A 17570-nucleotide genomic window follows, 5' to 3' on the forward strand; every position below is an offset into this window, starting at 1 on the left:
GGCTCAACATTCCAGATCCAAAGACCATTGTCCCAGGGAAAGGCAAGCAATCAGCTCAACCATGTAGCTCACAAGGACAAGGTCGTATAAGCTCTGGAAACATTGCTAACCACCAGCACATGAAGTATAATCTATTCAATAGACTGGTTATCTAATGCTGTTAATTTATCAACTATTTAAGGAGTTTAATCCTAAATTAATCTCATCTATTTATATCAATCTAATACACAGATTTAATAATCAGCAATGCAGCTAATGCTAAATTACAGTGATACACTCTTATTATTTTTGTTAAGTAATTCTATATTTTAATTAATTGTTATTCAAATTGCTAGCTGATCCCCATCTGCAACTGTTTGTATCGAATAATTATTTGTACAGTCAATGTTTAAGTATAAGTAGTGTTAATCATGATTTTGAATTTGATAAATAGTTGTTGGAGAAAACTTGTGTCTGTATCCTAATTGGAATTGATATAGACACTAAATTAAATCTGAACTGGATGATGTAAGACAGTTTGGTGAGCCAAGTTAGACATCACTCACTCCTGTGCACAAGTTGGGTGGTAAAACCCAGGTGGTTACTTAGTGAAGAGCTAAGACGAAGGTTAAGGATTAGTCTGATTCTTTGACAGATATATTTGTCAGGATTCTAAATCCAGAGTTCTTACAAACTTCCAGGTCTCTGACATTTCTGGGAGTTTCAGATTTGACCTGCAAGGAGTGGAACCTCAGTCCACCCCTCACAAGGCAAATATCGGCAGGAAGGGAGGGGGTGGGGGGAAAAGAGGGTCAACTCTGAGTGGGGGCCCCCTGCACCAGTACCTGAGTGCCTGACTCAGTCAGGACCTAGTGTATCTGTGGAGGTCAGTATTTCAAGTGAGTTCAGGAGTACTGGCTTCCAGATGGGCAAATATGGACCCCACCAATGATGTCCAGGTTCAGGAATCGGTCTGGACCTCCTCAAAGAAATTGTGTTTTTTTTTTAACTTCCTTACATGGTAGGAGAATGACGGTTTTGGAGCAGTCCTGGGCAAACAATGTAGCAGATGAAGGCCAGACTTTCCAGCCATATGGGGCAGGCAGAAGCAAAAGATTAACCCATAGTGGCGCTTGCACCCACCTACCTACCACCTCGAAGGACAAGGGCAGCAGATGCATGGGAACACAATCACCTCCAAGTCACACACACCACCCTAATTTGGACACATATCGCCGTTCCTGCATCATCGCTGGGTCAAAATCCTGGAACTCCCTCCCTAACAGCACGGTTCAAGAAGGCAGATCATCAACACCTTATTGAGGGCAACTAGGGGTGGGCAATAAATGCTGACCTCGCCAGCGATGCCCACATCCCATGAATTAATATATTTTTTGAACAGAATGTGTCATCTCACTGGCACTGCAAGCTCCGCCGGGGTTAGCACTGGAGGGTACCATGCATGCAATCCCCATGGGATTGGTAGGATTGCCACCAGAGGAATCTTAGCCATCGTTAATTTGCACTTAAATTAATGACACTGCCCCCTCAGTGGGGAAAATAGGATGGCATTTGGGGGGGGTGGAGGGGCGGGGAAGGATCATGTGTTTTCCTTATAGTTAAAGAAAAATCTGCACGTTGCTGCAAAAGGTGAATACAACAGTCATAAGCAACACAGTACGAAGACTTTACACCATTAAATAGCATTATATATAATTGTGATAAGCTTTGAATGATAAATAATAGCATCCATATAACTCAAATTCCACATTTCATCTGCCAAATGCTTAGAAAAGTTCGCATTGTTCTGGAATGGAAGCAAATTAGTAGGAACGGTTCACATTTTATCTGGGTGAGTTTTCAGTTTTTCAAGCTGTGGATCTTAATAGTCTGCTGCAACTTTCTCCAGGCAGCAGCTTGCATCCCCATCAGTTTCTGCATCTTGTATTTTCAGGTCATGCACGCATGCAACCTTATTTCTCTGTCTTTTTAGAAAGCCACCCAAGGATGATGGAGGATGCGTAATTTTTCCCGAAGAGCAGGAATGGGAATGAATGTGAATCTGTGACCTGAATAGTTATGATGTTTTACACAGACTGGCAAGCATAGCAAATATCTCTGGGGATTTCACATTTGATACAGCGCCAAGCTACTTCTATGCAGTGGTTCAGCAGCGTTGCAAGCTTTGTGACTTCCATTACAAGGAAGAGGATAAGTCTCTTTGCATCACCGTGGTAATTATTGCATTTTTTTTTAAGTAATAGTAATAAATTAATCCTCTCAGATAGCTGGCAATGTAAATCCTCCTAGTGGTTCATTATTTTCATGTGCAAAGCTTTTTGCTTTTATCTACATTCACATGTATAGTCTTTTCTGTGCAGACTGCTTTTGTATTCACTTTGATGGTTTGAAGTTCAAGGTTACTGAGAAATCCAATGCTATGTCATTTACAACACATTTCTTTGCGCCTTACCTTCTTGTAGCATATAATTGCAGACAAATATTTCTCCTTTCCCTTGTAATGGTTGCTAGTGCTGTCAGACAGACTTTTATGGATGCTATTATTTATCAGTCGAAGCTTATCACAATTATATTTTAAAGTAATAAAAATCTATTTAAGCCTGGAAAGGTCCGCAAGGCCATCTTATAGCGGTTTACAAGACAGTTACAGAAATGGAAAAAGTTAATTCGGAATCTTACTTTCATTTAAATTGTTAGAATAGGACAAGGGTCATTGCTTCACACTGGTAAAAGATAAATTTAGAACTGATACAAGGAAATTATTCTTCACTCGAAGAGTGATCAATACATGGACTATGCTTCCAGATAGAGTAGTGCAGGTAAAAATCCTGCAATCATTTAGAAACAATTGGATGTTGCTATGGAGAGAAGATCTGTTTCTATCTGAATAGATGAGTTAAGATGGGTTGAAGAATTAAGATGGGCTGAATGTTCCATAATTTTCTTGTGATGCATAGATATTTCTGCTTAATAAGATGTGCTGGACATTGGAATTGTATGATTCGTACTTGTAAGCTTGGTGTGGGTAGGATGTGTGAATTATTTTATACTCATCAAGGTAGAGGACGTCAGGAGTAGGAGTGACATTTGTATTTTCTATCTGCACGTTTTAGCATTGTTGGGTAGTGAATTAGTAGGACGTTCAACTATATATTTAGAGGTAATGTGGGTGAAATTCAGGTCCGTCCGAAACGGGTCGCATCTACTGCTTCTGAAGTGTTTTTACTGCCGCATCAAACGAGATGGCCTCTTTCGCGAAATTCAGCTTTGTTGTTTTTTTTCAGGCAAACCGAAAGTCGGTCATAATGGGGCAGTAAGCAGAAGATCAACCACTAGACAGGTGGAAGTGGAGGTGGGACGGAGTCTCCGCTGCTGTCAATCATCAGCGGAGCGGTGATGACATCATGACGCGTGTGCGTCACCGCGTCTCTCTCTTTCACTTAAAGGAGAGAGCCACTGCGAGCTCAGATTCTAGTTAGGCCCAATGGGCCACCAGGGAGGGTTTCGGCCGGGCCAACGGTCTGGAGCCCAAGAGGTGGTGCCAGGCTGCCTGTTGGCGGCCTGGCCGAACCCGGGGATATAATTGTCCGGCCGCTCTGGAAGTCGGCCGGCAAAAAAAAAAATGGCGGCCTCCCCTTGAAGGGTTGCTGCGCGGCCATGTCCCATACACTGAAAGCAAGGTGCACCGACAGAAAAAGCTGTTGGTGGCATTGCTCGGCAGCCCATGGATTTTTTTATGTGAATTTGGATGGAGGTGCGGGAGATCGGCAGTGCGCGTTTTGATTATGTAGTTAGGACAGGTTCGCAGCAGCAGACCAGAAGTGGGGACTGCCGGAAAACCCATCAAGGTGAATTTTGCTGGCGGCGCCTATTGGACTCCAAATCGGCGGCCACTGGACTCCACCGCATGGCCGCTGCTTTCTGGCGGTAAGAGGCCTTTTTTGAGGCTGAATTTTGGCCCCACTGTCTTTGGATAGGTTTTCACATATCACATATTTTGTTCAGATTAAAATGAGATTTCATATTTCAAGAACATAAAAAGAGAGGGCTAACCAGACAATTTAAGGTGAAATTGCTAAATTATTTAGCGAGATGCCACATATACATAGATTACATAGGATATACAACACATAAACAGGCCATTTGGCCCAACCAATCCATGCCAGCGGTTATGCTCCACTCGAGCCTCCTCCCATCCTTCTTCATCTGACTCTATCAGCATAACCCTCTATTCCTGTCTCCCTTATATGCTTCTCTAGCTTTCCCTTAAATACATCTATACTATTCGCTTCAACCACCTCCTGTGGTAGCAAGTTCTAGATTCTCACCACTCTCCGGTAAAAAAGTTTATTTTGAGTTCTCTATTGGATTTCTTGGCGACTATCTTATATTGCTGGCCTTTCATTTTGCTCTTCCTCACAAGTGGAAACTGTGACTACTCTATATCAAAACCTTTTATAATTTTAAAGACCTCTATTAGGTCACCCTCAGCTTTCTCTTTTCAAGATAATTCAATTAATGATTTCCAATCTGACAATCCATTATGGGAGACTGTGATATAGACCAAAGAAATGAGCTGATGAATGTAATGTAATGGCTATGGGTGCATAACACTTGTCAGAAAATGCTGGCTTGCAGCTTTGAAGAATTGCATTTCAAGGCGATGTTACATCAGTCCGTTGCTTCAAGAACACACTGTAGAAAACAAGCCATTACTTTGTTATTGGTTGCCTTTCCGTCTTCCTTCACACCTATTTATAGTCATTAAGTCATATTCATTAGTTGCCTTAATCCTTTGGTTAATAGCATACGTTGTATATCATAGCCTGACATAATGGACTGCAAGATTGGATTTTTGCACTGCAGTCTGGGTTCCAGCCAAGCAGAACCCTGTTTACATTGCTTGGTTCCTGCCTGGCGAGAACTGTAACTGCCCAGCCTAGGCAAGCAATGCAGAGCTCTCTTGTTGAAGATTCGGAATTTCCTCATAATTTCTCGGTGTAACTACGGCATAGTTCCCCTTTTTAAGCAAGGAAACTCATGTGTAAACTGCTTTTGTGCCAAAACATCACTAGCTTTTTTGTGGATTAAAATCCTCTGCTGCTTATTCACATTGCACCAAATGAAAACAACAGGAATAATTAACATAACTCAGGAGCAGTTTTCACATCATTTCAGTTTGCTTTAATAATCATATTTATAGCTGATTAAATAAAATTGCTTAGACTTTACTATAACACATTCACAAATAAATTCAGATCAATTTTTAGATAATTCCCTTCCAAAACTAGGGTGTACAAACTTGAAAGCTTAGAATTGAGATCTCCAAAAAGTGGGAGAGAGACCGAATGGGGAGAGAGATGGCAAGGGAATCTCAGGTGCAGAAGGGGTAGAGGAGGATTTTTGGAATAGGGAGGGCTGGGGATATTGGATTTCAGCGACATGGAGGATAGCGGAAGGGGAGCTGAGAAACACCCCCTAACCCCTAATTGAAGAATGAAAAAGCATCTCAGAGACACAAGGAAGACAGAAGATTGGTTTCAGACAAAGAAAAGGCAGGCCTTATTGGAGATGTACAGAATGCAAGAGGATCTCAGAAACAGGAAGTGGATAAACAGCAGACCTCATTGGAAAGGAATCTTGGAAAAAGATTGCAGAAACACAGATGTAAAGGTGGTTGGGAGATTGCTGGGAATAAACAAAAGTGGAAGTGAAAAGTATAAAGGTGTTAATCTGAAATGGTCACCTCTAGCATATCCCATGGATCCATTCTTGGCCACCTTCTTTTCCTCATCCACATGCTAACTCTCCAGTGACATTAGCCACAAACATTGGATCAGATTGTGTTTATATAAGCTGATGACACCCAGCCTTATCTCCATAGCACAACTGTTGCTTTGTTGTCTAATCACCTGTCCAATATCCAATCCATACAGGGGTCACAGCTTCCTCCAACTAAACTTTGGCCAGTCCAAAACTACCCTGTTCAGTTCTTTCGCAAGTCTGGTACCCAGTATTCAGCTCCACTGACCTCTCTCTGTAAGGGATACAGTAGCATAATGGTTATGTTACTGGACTAGTAATCCAGAGACATGAGTTCAAATCCCACCATTTAAATACAGTTAATTAAATACATCTGAAATTAAAAAGCTAATATCAGTAATGGTAACCATGAAACTACCAGATTGTTGTAAAAGCCCAACTGGTTCTCCAATGTCCTTTAGGGAAGGGAACCTGCCATCCTTACCCAGTCTGGCCTATATGTGACACCAGATCCACAGCAATGTGGTTGACCCTTAACTGCCCTCTGAAATGGCCCAGCAAGCCACTTAGTTGTACCAAACTGCTGTCAGCACTGTGGGAGTACCTTCACCACAGGGATTGCAGCAGTTCAAGATGGTGGCTCACCACCACCTTCTTGAGGGCAATAAATGGCATCAACCCCTACATCCTATAAACAAATAAATTTCTAAAATGTCTTCTGAAGCTAGTAACATCAGACAGTGTACGCTGAACAGTACTGCTGATTTTCGGGTAAACTAGCAAATTCAAGTACAACGGAAAAAAAATCTTTCAAACGAGGATGATATGGCAAAGTTTTTAGCGGTACAGGACAAGAGATGAAATGTATGCATTCAGCGTCTCGAACAGTAGCATTCAGTACATTCTTAGCAAATGGTTGCACATGGTTTTTGATAGACAGCTCCATAATAAACATTTACAAAATGCAGTTGGAAGTTGAAAAGTGCCCAATACTGCCTTACCACCACCAGGGGTCACAAAAACATACAGCAGAGGACCGGGAGTAGGCCACTCGGTCCTTCGAGCCTGCTCCGCCATTCAAAAAGATCATGGCAGATCTTTTATCTCAACTCCACCTATCACTTGATGCCCTTAATATCCAAAAATCTATCGATCTCTGTCTTGAATATACTCAACAACTGAGGTCACCATAAAGCTTTATAAATTGTAATGTAGCAAAATTTGCAAATTGTACAACTTTTATATTTTTGTTATGCTAGAAAAATCTGATTACCTTGTACATCAAGGTTGGACGAACATCGTTTTTTTGAAGGCGGGGCAGGATTTAATGGCAGCGCTCAATATGCTATATTTGTACTAATGCTTTGGATAAATTAGCTGGGAAATTCCTCGGAGTTGCTGTCGGCATTACCTAGCCCCTTTTACCCATATAATCGGGATTTCCACCGCATCTCCAGAGCAATAATGGAGGTGGAGTGCGAACAACTCCAAGTAATTTCTCAGCCCATGGTCTCTAATGACTAAAGTGAATTAAAACCCCACTTTCCCCCAGTCAACTTCTTAGATTTTTTTAACTAAATTCTCATTATTTCTTTATCATTTGTTGTAATTTTCTGTGGAAAATTTTTTTTTAAGTAGAGGGAACCTAATTAACCAAAGGAGACCTAATTAAGTATAGTTAAAAACCAAAAGCAAGCTGTGAGAAAAAGAAAAATACATGCTACGAACACAGGGAAAATGATAAAATTAGAACTATCAGGAAGACAGATCATCTTATCACAGTATAAACCAGACAGTTGGGAAAAATACACTCCAAGGCTAGGTCACATGGGGTGGTAAGAGATTACGGGAAACAGAAGACGATTGAAAAACATCTCAACTGGTTGAAAGCAGTTAGGCCAAGAGGAGAAGAGTTCGCAGATCTGAGAATGAGCTGGCACATAACTTATCAGATAAAAGACGCACAGGGGAGGTAACAAAGCTTGCTGTCAATATAATTGTATTAACCAATTAATCATAGTAGGTAGGCAAAAATTTTGTGATGCAGCAGGGAAACAACAAATGGAAAGCCTCTGCGCGGAACTTCATGATTTTGTATGTATTTTGACTGTATAAAAACAGTAACCCGATGATTGTTCAGAGAGAACAGCTGGTTTGGGTCACCGAGTTACTGAACTGATGTAGAAGCTGTCTCTCCCTCGATCGAGTACTTAATAAACGATTCTTCTCTCCAAAACAGACTTGTGTCGAGTATTTTTGTAATACTCCACATCAATTGGTGCTGTGAGCAGGGTACCTATGGGAAACTGACAGGCAGGCATTTACAGAAGCATCACGAGTGAGTATATTTAAACTACCACTCATAATCCGATGTAACCTGTTACAAAACATGTCTGTTGCCCGGGGTACCTGAATCTGTGAAAAGTCTGTAATGGTGCAAAAAGCTTGGGGGTAATTTAAATGTGTTGTACATCCGTCACTATATAAGTCAAAACGAGAAACCAGTAGTGGTTGCAGACTCTAGGTTTAGGGAACAGATCAGGTAGGCAATCAGTATTGTTAGTCCATCCGGACGTTAGAGGTGTCCAAAGGCTTGGAGACAGTTCACAGAATCCTGTGAAGGGGTAGATGTGCCCAAATGTGAGATTATAAGGTATCGATGGGATAGTAGACTCTCGGGAGGGACAATCAGTATCTAAGAATACAGTTTAAATCGATAGGAAAATATCAATGGGGCTGTAGACTCTGGGTTTAAGGGAAACCAAGCAGAGGGACAGATGATATCTGATACAGTGAAACCGATTAATAAGTTAAATGACGGGTGGGATCCTAAAATAGAGCCGGCCAAACAGAAATTATGGTGGGAGAAACAGAAAAATAAGAAAACAGCCAAAGCAGGATTAATGGTATTAAGTCAGTGCCTACAATGACGCCCACCGGACGGTTGGGACAGAGACTGACAAGAAAAACAAGGGAACCAGGAAAGAAAAGAAAATAAGCTTTGTTGAATGAAAAGTTGGTGGGAGTTAATGAATTTTTCATTTGTCTGAAAGCCTGTTTTTATTTTCAAAAGAAAAATGGTGTAGCTGTCTGTTTGTTTTAGCTCCACACACTTTTTCAGACAGAGAGTTGAACGTTTTTAACCCTTTGTAGTGTTGTCCTAGATGTGGGAAGTTTTAAGAAAGTGTCAACCTAGAATTGAATTACATTTTAAGTTAGAAACGCAGGTGCGGATAAATTTAGTCTAGGAATGAGATAAAGAAAGAAGGGAGTGTGGATGCCTTTAAAAAAAAGCCTGCTTGGATTTCTCGAGGCTACGGGCTGGGGGAAGTTACGCCCCCATTTTCCTTTGTGTAAAATCTTATGTTAAATGACGTGAAAGCTTCTAGCTCAGTAAAAAGAGTTTTAAGTAAAAGATTGGCAGTACAGTATTTGAATTTGGAATTTTGAGATATTTCAGGTGATTCCTCTTGATAAACATTTTGGTTGTATTGGAAAATCTTGGGTTTGGAAACCCTTTTAATAGAAATAATAAAAGTACACATCAGTGTAACTTTACCTCAACCACTATGTCAGAAGCTGAAGCTTAAAAAGATGTAATTTATGAGGTGCTGTATCACAAACTATATCTTCAAATTACAGAGCAAAAGATTTTCTACTTATGCTATTCCTACTTGGATTGGAGTTTTTTTAATGTTCAGCTTCTAAAACAGAAGTTAGGCACATAATTATAAAACAAGTACTTTGCATTCTGTGATCTGTGAATCACTTAGACATAATAAGTTTAAACTATAAGCATAAATGAGAATTCCAATATTTAAAAAAAAGTATTAGCATATTTGATATTTTTAATTCAAAAATAAATACAAATACTACAAAAGGGGAGCAGCAATTAGTAAAGAGTTAATTTTGTTGTGAAGGTTTCAAGTACTACTGGTTAAGAAAAGTCACAACAAAATACTGAGATACATTTAAAATTTAGCCTCTTTAAAACTATTTTGGTGTTTGAGATTTTTTTGTGTGTGTTGATTTGACAGAGATCTATTGAAAGAATGTTTTTCATCAAAAGGACTCACAAAATAAAATGTTGAATGTGGGGACTAACCAATGATGCCAACCTACAGTTCAAGTGTATGCAAATTTGGAAAATCTGATCTCTTTAAAAAAAAAGAAAGAAAACTAAAAAGTCTGGAAACAATCTAAAAATGCCATTTTCTCTGATGAAAGACAGAAATGCCATTGGGGGAGACGAGATAAGATATGGAAGTAGCCTTGGAAATGATTTGCGAAAACTTGAATTGCGAGCACTTGTATGTTGAGATAGTTTATAAACTATCACTTGTTTTTGAATACAGGAAACCAGACAATCCTGGCCAGAATTACTACCCACAATATTAATGATGTTGCGCGCTACCCCAAACCGGACCATGGGATCAACCCCGTATGAATTAATGACCGGACGTGCAATGAGGTTACCAGGAGGAATAGTGACAGAAGGGGCCGAATTAGGACCATTACAAGATAGAATCAGGAAGTATGTGATGGAACTGAGTGAGCAGTTGAAAGGTATGCGACAGGAGGTCCGAGAAAGACAGAGAGAGGAAGACGAAGACGATGGGACAAATACCTCAGCTATAATCCCCGAGGTGGGGGCTAAGGTAATGGTTAAGGAAGTGGCAGATAAACCAGGATTCGTACCTAGGTGGAGCGGACCATATGAGGTGGTAATCAGTGGTGACACATGTGCATAATAAAATAGAAATTATAAGAATCTAATTGAATCCTGGGACGCCAGGCTGTAGTCTCTCAACAGGATAAATGTGGCTCGTTGCAAAGATCCTGACAGGCACCTCAATCCTCACCAGCCTGGGAGAAGCTACCATAACACAGGGACAACCGACTGAGGGACAGCAAGGCGTGTATTACACGGATTCGGGTGACGTTGATTGTGATGCTGGAAAGCTGATGGTGATGGTTGAAACAACAGTAGACTTAAAGTGCAGTGTCGGAATGATGTACCTAAAACGGTATACAAAGGGCTTGAAACACCTGGGGGGATGGGCTTATACAACATTGACAATTTGGGTAAATGAGACCGCAGTATGTCATGTAGCCTGGGGGAGGAGGGAGAAGAGGCAAAAACAATGCACCCGAAGGAAGGGGTGCAGATAAAGTGCGCGCCACAGTTCATCAATTCTCAAAAGTACCTCAGCAAGGTCAGGATGAGCAGAAGTTATGCCCGCCCTCCAAATGCACAAGTGGGGCCAGTGGTGAGTGGTGCTGGGAGGTTGTTCCCCAAGGTAAACCCACCACCACTGCCCCACCAACTACCACAGCCCCTGTTACTATTGCCCCCCCACCGGAACCCCTGGTATGCCCAGATATAACCGGGGGAGGCTCGGGGGGGGGATTGGTGATGAAACGAACAAAAGACAGAAACTACTTCGGGGTGCGACAGCGGGTGATTACAGTATTTCGAAACCTGACGGATATAACTATCCTCAGTTTCTCTGGGCACAGTATGGTGGCACTATATAAGAATCTGACACTATGAGCCTTGAAAGGGCCAGAATCTAACACCATGAAATTTGTGGTGACCCGAAAGACGAGGAGAAAGAGGGGCATATTAAAAATGGTAGGTGCGGGCTATGCAGCCGGGGTCTCAACAGTCAACACAATAGACCTTCAGGCCTTGGAGGGGTAAGTCAGTACTTTAACCCGTACCCTAAAAGAGCTGTTAGAAAGAGGAGATGATAACAACGAGCTGCAGGCCCAACTAGAGGATGGGTCTGAATGGGAGATACTGCAGGTAGCCCACACCTTGAGAGATCATGCAAGGACCATCAATATTGAACAACCGAACCGCTAAGACAAGTGCGGCCACCGTATGTGCTGGGCATCGAGCATGGATGCTGGCCTCCGTGGACCATAATTTAGAACAGTTACAGAATGGGGAGGTCCCGGACCGGATAACTTACGATGTTTTTAAAACTTGGACACTGGATAAAAATCCTAACCAAGCCTGTCAGGTTCGGAGGAATAGCCACTGAGAATAGATGCATCACTGGCCACCAGAACATAATAGGGTTCGTAGTAAACATTCCATAAGGTTACAAACATAGGGGAAATAAGAAACCAAACACGAGTAAGGTACCACATGCTGCATCAGTATGCTATTAAAAATGGGAATAAGACCAAGGGTGTGAGTATAACGGATTGTTATAAGAATAACCAGGTTGTGTTATGCCGAGAGTCATTTCAGGAGGGCGAGGATGACTGTGGATATGGCCAAGCGAAGGGATACGTCCTAAGCATCACACCATAGGTGTTGGACTATGAAACCACAGCAGCATCACAAAGAGACGAACGGTGGTGCGTCAGCACTAAAACCATTAACCTGACTGTGGGAAGGGAAATAACATGCCCCATTGGACGCCCTAACTTCTGTCTGAAGCCTAAACATGAAATCAACATAAAAGGATGTACAATATACCCCGAGCTGGAGTAAGAAACCGTCAACGGAACAGTGGTAGATACGATAAAAGAGAGTTATAAAGGTTTTGAGGAGCCACAAGGAAAACCGATACCTAAGTTGAGTGAAGAGCAGTTGACACTGGAAAGGAGTGTGTTTGAACAACAATTTAAATACATCGTCTTAGAGGAACAAATTGAAAAACTACAAAAGGACACTGACACAGAACTGGCTGAACCACCGTGATATGCTCGGTTCTACAATTTTGGACTGAATTTGCACATATACCCTTGGATTAGAATTATATCCCATGTGTTGGTCATAGTGCAGCTAGTAGTAGTACTGATACTCCTGGCAGAATGTGCAGGCAGATATAAGAGGCGCAGAATAAAAACCTTGGATCGGGCCATTAACAAAGGATCGAGGAAGCCGGGGGAGCAGCCACAACATCAGCACGAGTACCTGATATGAGTCATGAGTGTCCCAATTCTATCGCCTGATCAACGAAACTGGGACAGGAGACACACGAATCAAGCTAGGGAAAGGAAAATTATTGGTCAGGGTGGGTATTTGGGGTACCATCTGACCAAATGGGGGATTGTAGAAAAAAACATTTTAAGTAGAGGGAACCTAGTTAATCAAAGGGGACCTAATTAAGTAAAGTTAAAAACCAAAAGCAAGGCTGTGAGAAAAAAGAAAAATACATGCTGCGAACACAGGGAAAATGATAAAATTAGAACTCTCAGGAAGATAGATCATCTTATCACAGTATAAACCAGACAGTTGGGAAAAATACACTCCAAGGCTGGGTCACATGGGGTGGTAAGAGATTACGGGAAACAGAAGACGATTGAAAAACATTTCAACTGGTTGAAAGCAGTTAGGCCAAGAGGAGAAGAGTTCGCAGATCTGAGAATGAACTGGCACATAACTTATCAGATAAAAGGCGCACAGGGGAGGTAACAAAGCTTGCTGTCAATATAATTGTATTAACCAATTAATCATTGTAGGTAGGCGAAAATTTTGTGATGCAGCAGGGAAACAACAAATGGAAAGCCTCCGCATGGAACTTCATGATTTTGTATGTATTTTGACTGTATAAAAACAGTAACCCGATGATTGTTCAGAGAGAACAGCTAGATTGGGTCACCGAGTTACTGAACTCGTGTAGAAGCTGTCTCTCCCTCGATTGAGCACTTAATAAACGATTCTTTTCTCCAAAACAGACTTGTGCCGAGTATCTTTGTAATACTCCACATCATTTTCTTTTCAGCAATGCTCAATACCAAGCAGATTCAACTTTAAAATTACTATTTTTATTCACCGGACTTGGAAGTAATTAGCATAACTCTCAGTTGGCTGCAGTGTTGGAAATATCAACTCAGGACAATAGGGTCAATAGTTGATGGAATAAGTTAGCAGCCATTGCAGGGAATAGTGCAACTCCTGGTTTTATTTTCTATAAATCAGTCACATAGTTAAGGAAGGCCGAGAATGTGTGGCTTTTAGGTATGCTGTAGAACAATGGGGTTGATTTTCAATTCATCGCTCGGGCGTAGAATCAATGGAAATAAAAACAGAGCAGCTTATATAACGGGTTTGGTGGCACATTGGTTGGTACCCCACTGCTCTACACAATGGGACAATTCATGCTCATGATTCCGGACATGCATCAGTTTGGCTCAGTTAGCAACAGTCCTGTGTCTGGGTCAGCGAGTTGTGGGTTTGAGCCCCACACCAGGAATTGAGAGCCCAATCCACACCGGAATTGCGCTGCCCACCATGTGAAAATAGGGGGCCTAATGCCTGCCTGAGCACCCCCCAACTCCTCTTGAAAAATTGAGCGCAGCTGGCACCAAACGTTGTCTACATACAGCCTAACCACTGGTCCTAAAGGAACCACTGGAGTCCGCCACCAGAAAGGTACGTTTTTAAAAAAAATACGGCTGCCAGGAGAAAAGCACCTTTCACGACCACTGTATGTCCCAAAGCGCTTTACAGCCAATGAAGTACCTTTTTAAAAAAAAAAGTATAGTCACTGTTGGAATGTAGAAAACATGGCAGCCAATTTGCACATAGCAAGCTCCCACAAACAACAATGTGATAATGACCAGATAATTTGTTTTTTAGTGATCTGATTGAGGGATAAATATTGGCCCAGGACACCGGGGAAAACACCCCTGCTCTTCTTCAAAATAGTGCCATGGTGGGATCTTTTACGTCCAGCTGATAGAACAAATGGGATCTCAGTTTAACATTTCATCTGAAAGTTGCACCTCTGGCAGTGCAGCACTCCCTAGCAGTGCACTGAAATGTCAGCCTGGATTTATTCATTTAATCCAAAATTGGCTCAAAGGCAGGAAACAGAGGGTAATGGTTGATGGGTGTTTTTGTGACTGGAAGGCTGTTTCCAGTGGGGTTCCGCAGGGCTCAGTACTAAGTCCCTTGCTTTTTGTGATATACATCAATGATCTGGACTTGAATATTGGGGGTATGATTAAGAAGTTTGCAGATGATACTAAAATTGGCTTTGTGGTTGATAATAAAGAAGAAAGTTGTAGACTGCAGGAAGATATCAATCAACAGGTCAGGTGGGCAGAACAGTGGCAAATGGAATTCAATCCGGAGAAGTGTGAGGTAATGCATGTGGGCAAGGCTAACAAGGGAATACAGACAGAGAAGTGTAGAGGAACAAAGAGACCTTGAAATGCATGTCCACAGATCCTTGAAGGTAGCAGGCTAGGTAGATAAGGTGGTTAAGAAGACATACAGAGGGCTTGCCTTTATTAGCCAATGCATAGAATACAAGAGCTTAAACTGTATAAAACACTAGTTAGGCCACAGCTAGGGTACTGCGTGCAGTTCTGGTCACCGCATTACAGGAAGGATGTGATTGCACTGAAGAGGGTAGAGAGGAGATTTTCGAGGATATTGCCGGGAGTGGAGAATCTTTGGTATGAGGACAGATTGGATAGGCTGGGTTTTTGTTCCTTGGAACAGAGGAGGCTGAGGAGAGACGTCATTGAGGTGTATAAAATTAATTATGAGGGGCCTAGATATAGTGGATAGAAAGTGCCTATTTCTCTTAACTGAAATTTCTTCACCCAGAGGGTTGTGGGGATCTTGAACTCACTGCTTGAAAGGGTGGTAGAAGCAGAAACCACTCACCACATTTAAAAAGTACTTGAAGTGCTGTAACCTGCAGGGTCCCGGACCTAGAGCTGGAAAGTGGAATTAGGCTGGATAACCTCTTGTTGGCTGACACGGACACAATGGGCCGAAATGGCCTCCTTCCGTGCTGTAAATTTCTATTTTGTGCTCAAGTCTCTGGAGTGGGACTTGAACCCATAACCTTCTGACTCAGAGGTGAGGGCACTACCAACAGAACTACGGCTGACAGTGTTGTGCTGACGACCGTTGCTGGCCCTTTAATTTCTCCCGCCGTTCACCCTCGGTCCCGATCGCTTCTTCCCCACCCTCCTCCGGACCTACTTAGGGGCCGCGGCGACCCGAAATTTAAATTCTCTTCACCGACGAGCTGCCTGCAGGCACCCAGTAAGGGTCTGCAGCTCGCTGGCTTCATGTCAGTGAGGCCCGAGGCCCAATATCGGGTGTGCCTCGGGGCTGCTCATTCCAGCACAAGGAATCCAGTTGGTGCGAACCAATTTCTAGGCCATCGTGTTTATTTTTTGCGTGTCTGTGCCTGTGGTGTATGTGTTTTACTGATACGTCGTTTGTTTGGCTGCTAATAATTGTATTCAATGAAATTGCACATTTGAAATGTAAATGCTCCAGCCATTTTGTAAAAATGGGAGAAAAAAAGCATTTAGCCCCTTTTTCAACAAAAATGGAAAATATAGCTGTTTCTTACTACAGGTAATAAAAAATCACTTCATACTGAGATAACTGTTAATATTCCAACAATAATGAATCAATTTGCATGCAAAGGAAACATTTGCAGAGCTATAGGCAAAGAGCAAGGGAGTGGGACTAATCGGATAGCTCATGCAAAGAGCCAGCGCAAGCACAATGGGCCGAATGGCCTCCTTCCATGTCCATTCTACGATCAGGTGGCCTGCAGCATAGATCTGCCAAGAAACAGCAGCAATGAGCCAGAAAAGGCCTTAATAAGGACACTGACAGCAGCACCTGGTGCCACAATGACAGTTACTGGTCAGGTAAACAACCAACAACAAGAACAACAACTTTTATTTATATAGCGCCTTTAACATAGTAAAACATCCCAAGGCGCTTCACAGGAGTATTATAAGAGAAATATTTGACACCGAGTCACATAAGGAAAAATTAGGGGTAGGTTTTAAGGAGCCTCGTAAAGGAGGAAGGAGAGGTAGAGAGGTGGCGAGGTTTAGGAAGGAAATTCCAGAGCTTAGGGCCCAGGGAGCTGAAGGCACGGCCACCACTGGTGGAGCGTTTATAATCAGGGATGCTCAAGAGGGCAGAATTAGAGGAGCCCAGATATCCCGGGGGGGTGGGGGGTTGTGGGGCTGGAGGAGGTTACAGAGATCATGGAAGGATTTGAGAGGGGCGAGAACATGGAGGGATTTATAAACAAGGATGAATATTTTGAACCAGTGCATTAAAGATACATAAATTATGGCTCTGACGTCTGTGAAGACACAGCCTGAGCTGCACTCACTATGCGCATTGTTGAAGCACAACCCCTCTATCTAACACTGAATGAATCATGTAGTAAGAACTGTCAATGCTTTTCAATTAAATTCTGTATTATTCTTAAGTCAATCTGAGCAGTCTCTTGTCTTCCTGTTGCATCAAGATTCTACTATACATTTCATGAACACCTAATGGTTATTCCTTAAACTGCAATTGTCTCTGTCAGATTTATGCAGTCACTCTCTTGGGGCATATGTCTTTATTAATGCTTTGGGTTTGAAGGACAGGGAAGGAGAAAGGGTTCTTAGTTAAGGCATAGCAGGGTTTGTTCAGGTTATCTAAAGTGTTCTCAGCCAAACCCGTAGATGCACTGATGTGTTCCACAAATGGAAACAGGGATATCATGCCCATCTCACACCACTGGGATCCCACTTCTTGTCAACACATCATGTAATGGTTCTGATTGCTGGCTTTATCTCATTTGCAACTAAAGAATGATGGCTGAAGATGCATGTAGCTTGCAAATAACTGAAAGAAATGAAAAAAAAACATATAGTAAGGTTAAAAAAAAGTTCCGATTTAACACCATACTGGTTAAGATGTTAAACCGAGGCCACGTCTGCTTTCTCAGGTGGGCATAAAAGATCCCATGGCACTATTTCGAAGAAGAGCAGGGGAGTTATCCCCAGTGTCCTGGCAAATA

General features: G+C 42.1%; 1 protein-coding gene across 1 annotated transcript in view; it reads left to right on the forward strand.

Moving 5' to 3' along the window:
- The first annotated feature begins 2197 nt into the window (after window positions 1–2197).
- mbnl2 (muscleblind-like splicing regulator 2) overlaps window positions 2198–17570 on the forward strand; it is a 218378-nt gene continuing 203005 nt past the window's right edge. Inside the window, exon 1 of the mRNA XM_070891754.1 lies at window positions 2198–2213. The gene's annotated coding sequence lies outside the window, so the exon portion shown is untranslated. The remainder of the gene's footprint in view (window positions 2214–17570) is intronic.

Source organism: Pristiophorus japonicus, chromosome 10 (assembly GCF_044704955.1).
Source record: "Pristiophorus japonicus isolate sPriJap1 chromosome 10, sPriJap1.hap1, whole genome shotgun sequence".
Taxonomy (NCBI): Eukaryota; Metazoa; Chordata; class Chondrichthyes; family Pristiophoridae; genus Pristiophorus; species Pristiophorus japonicus.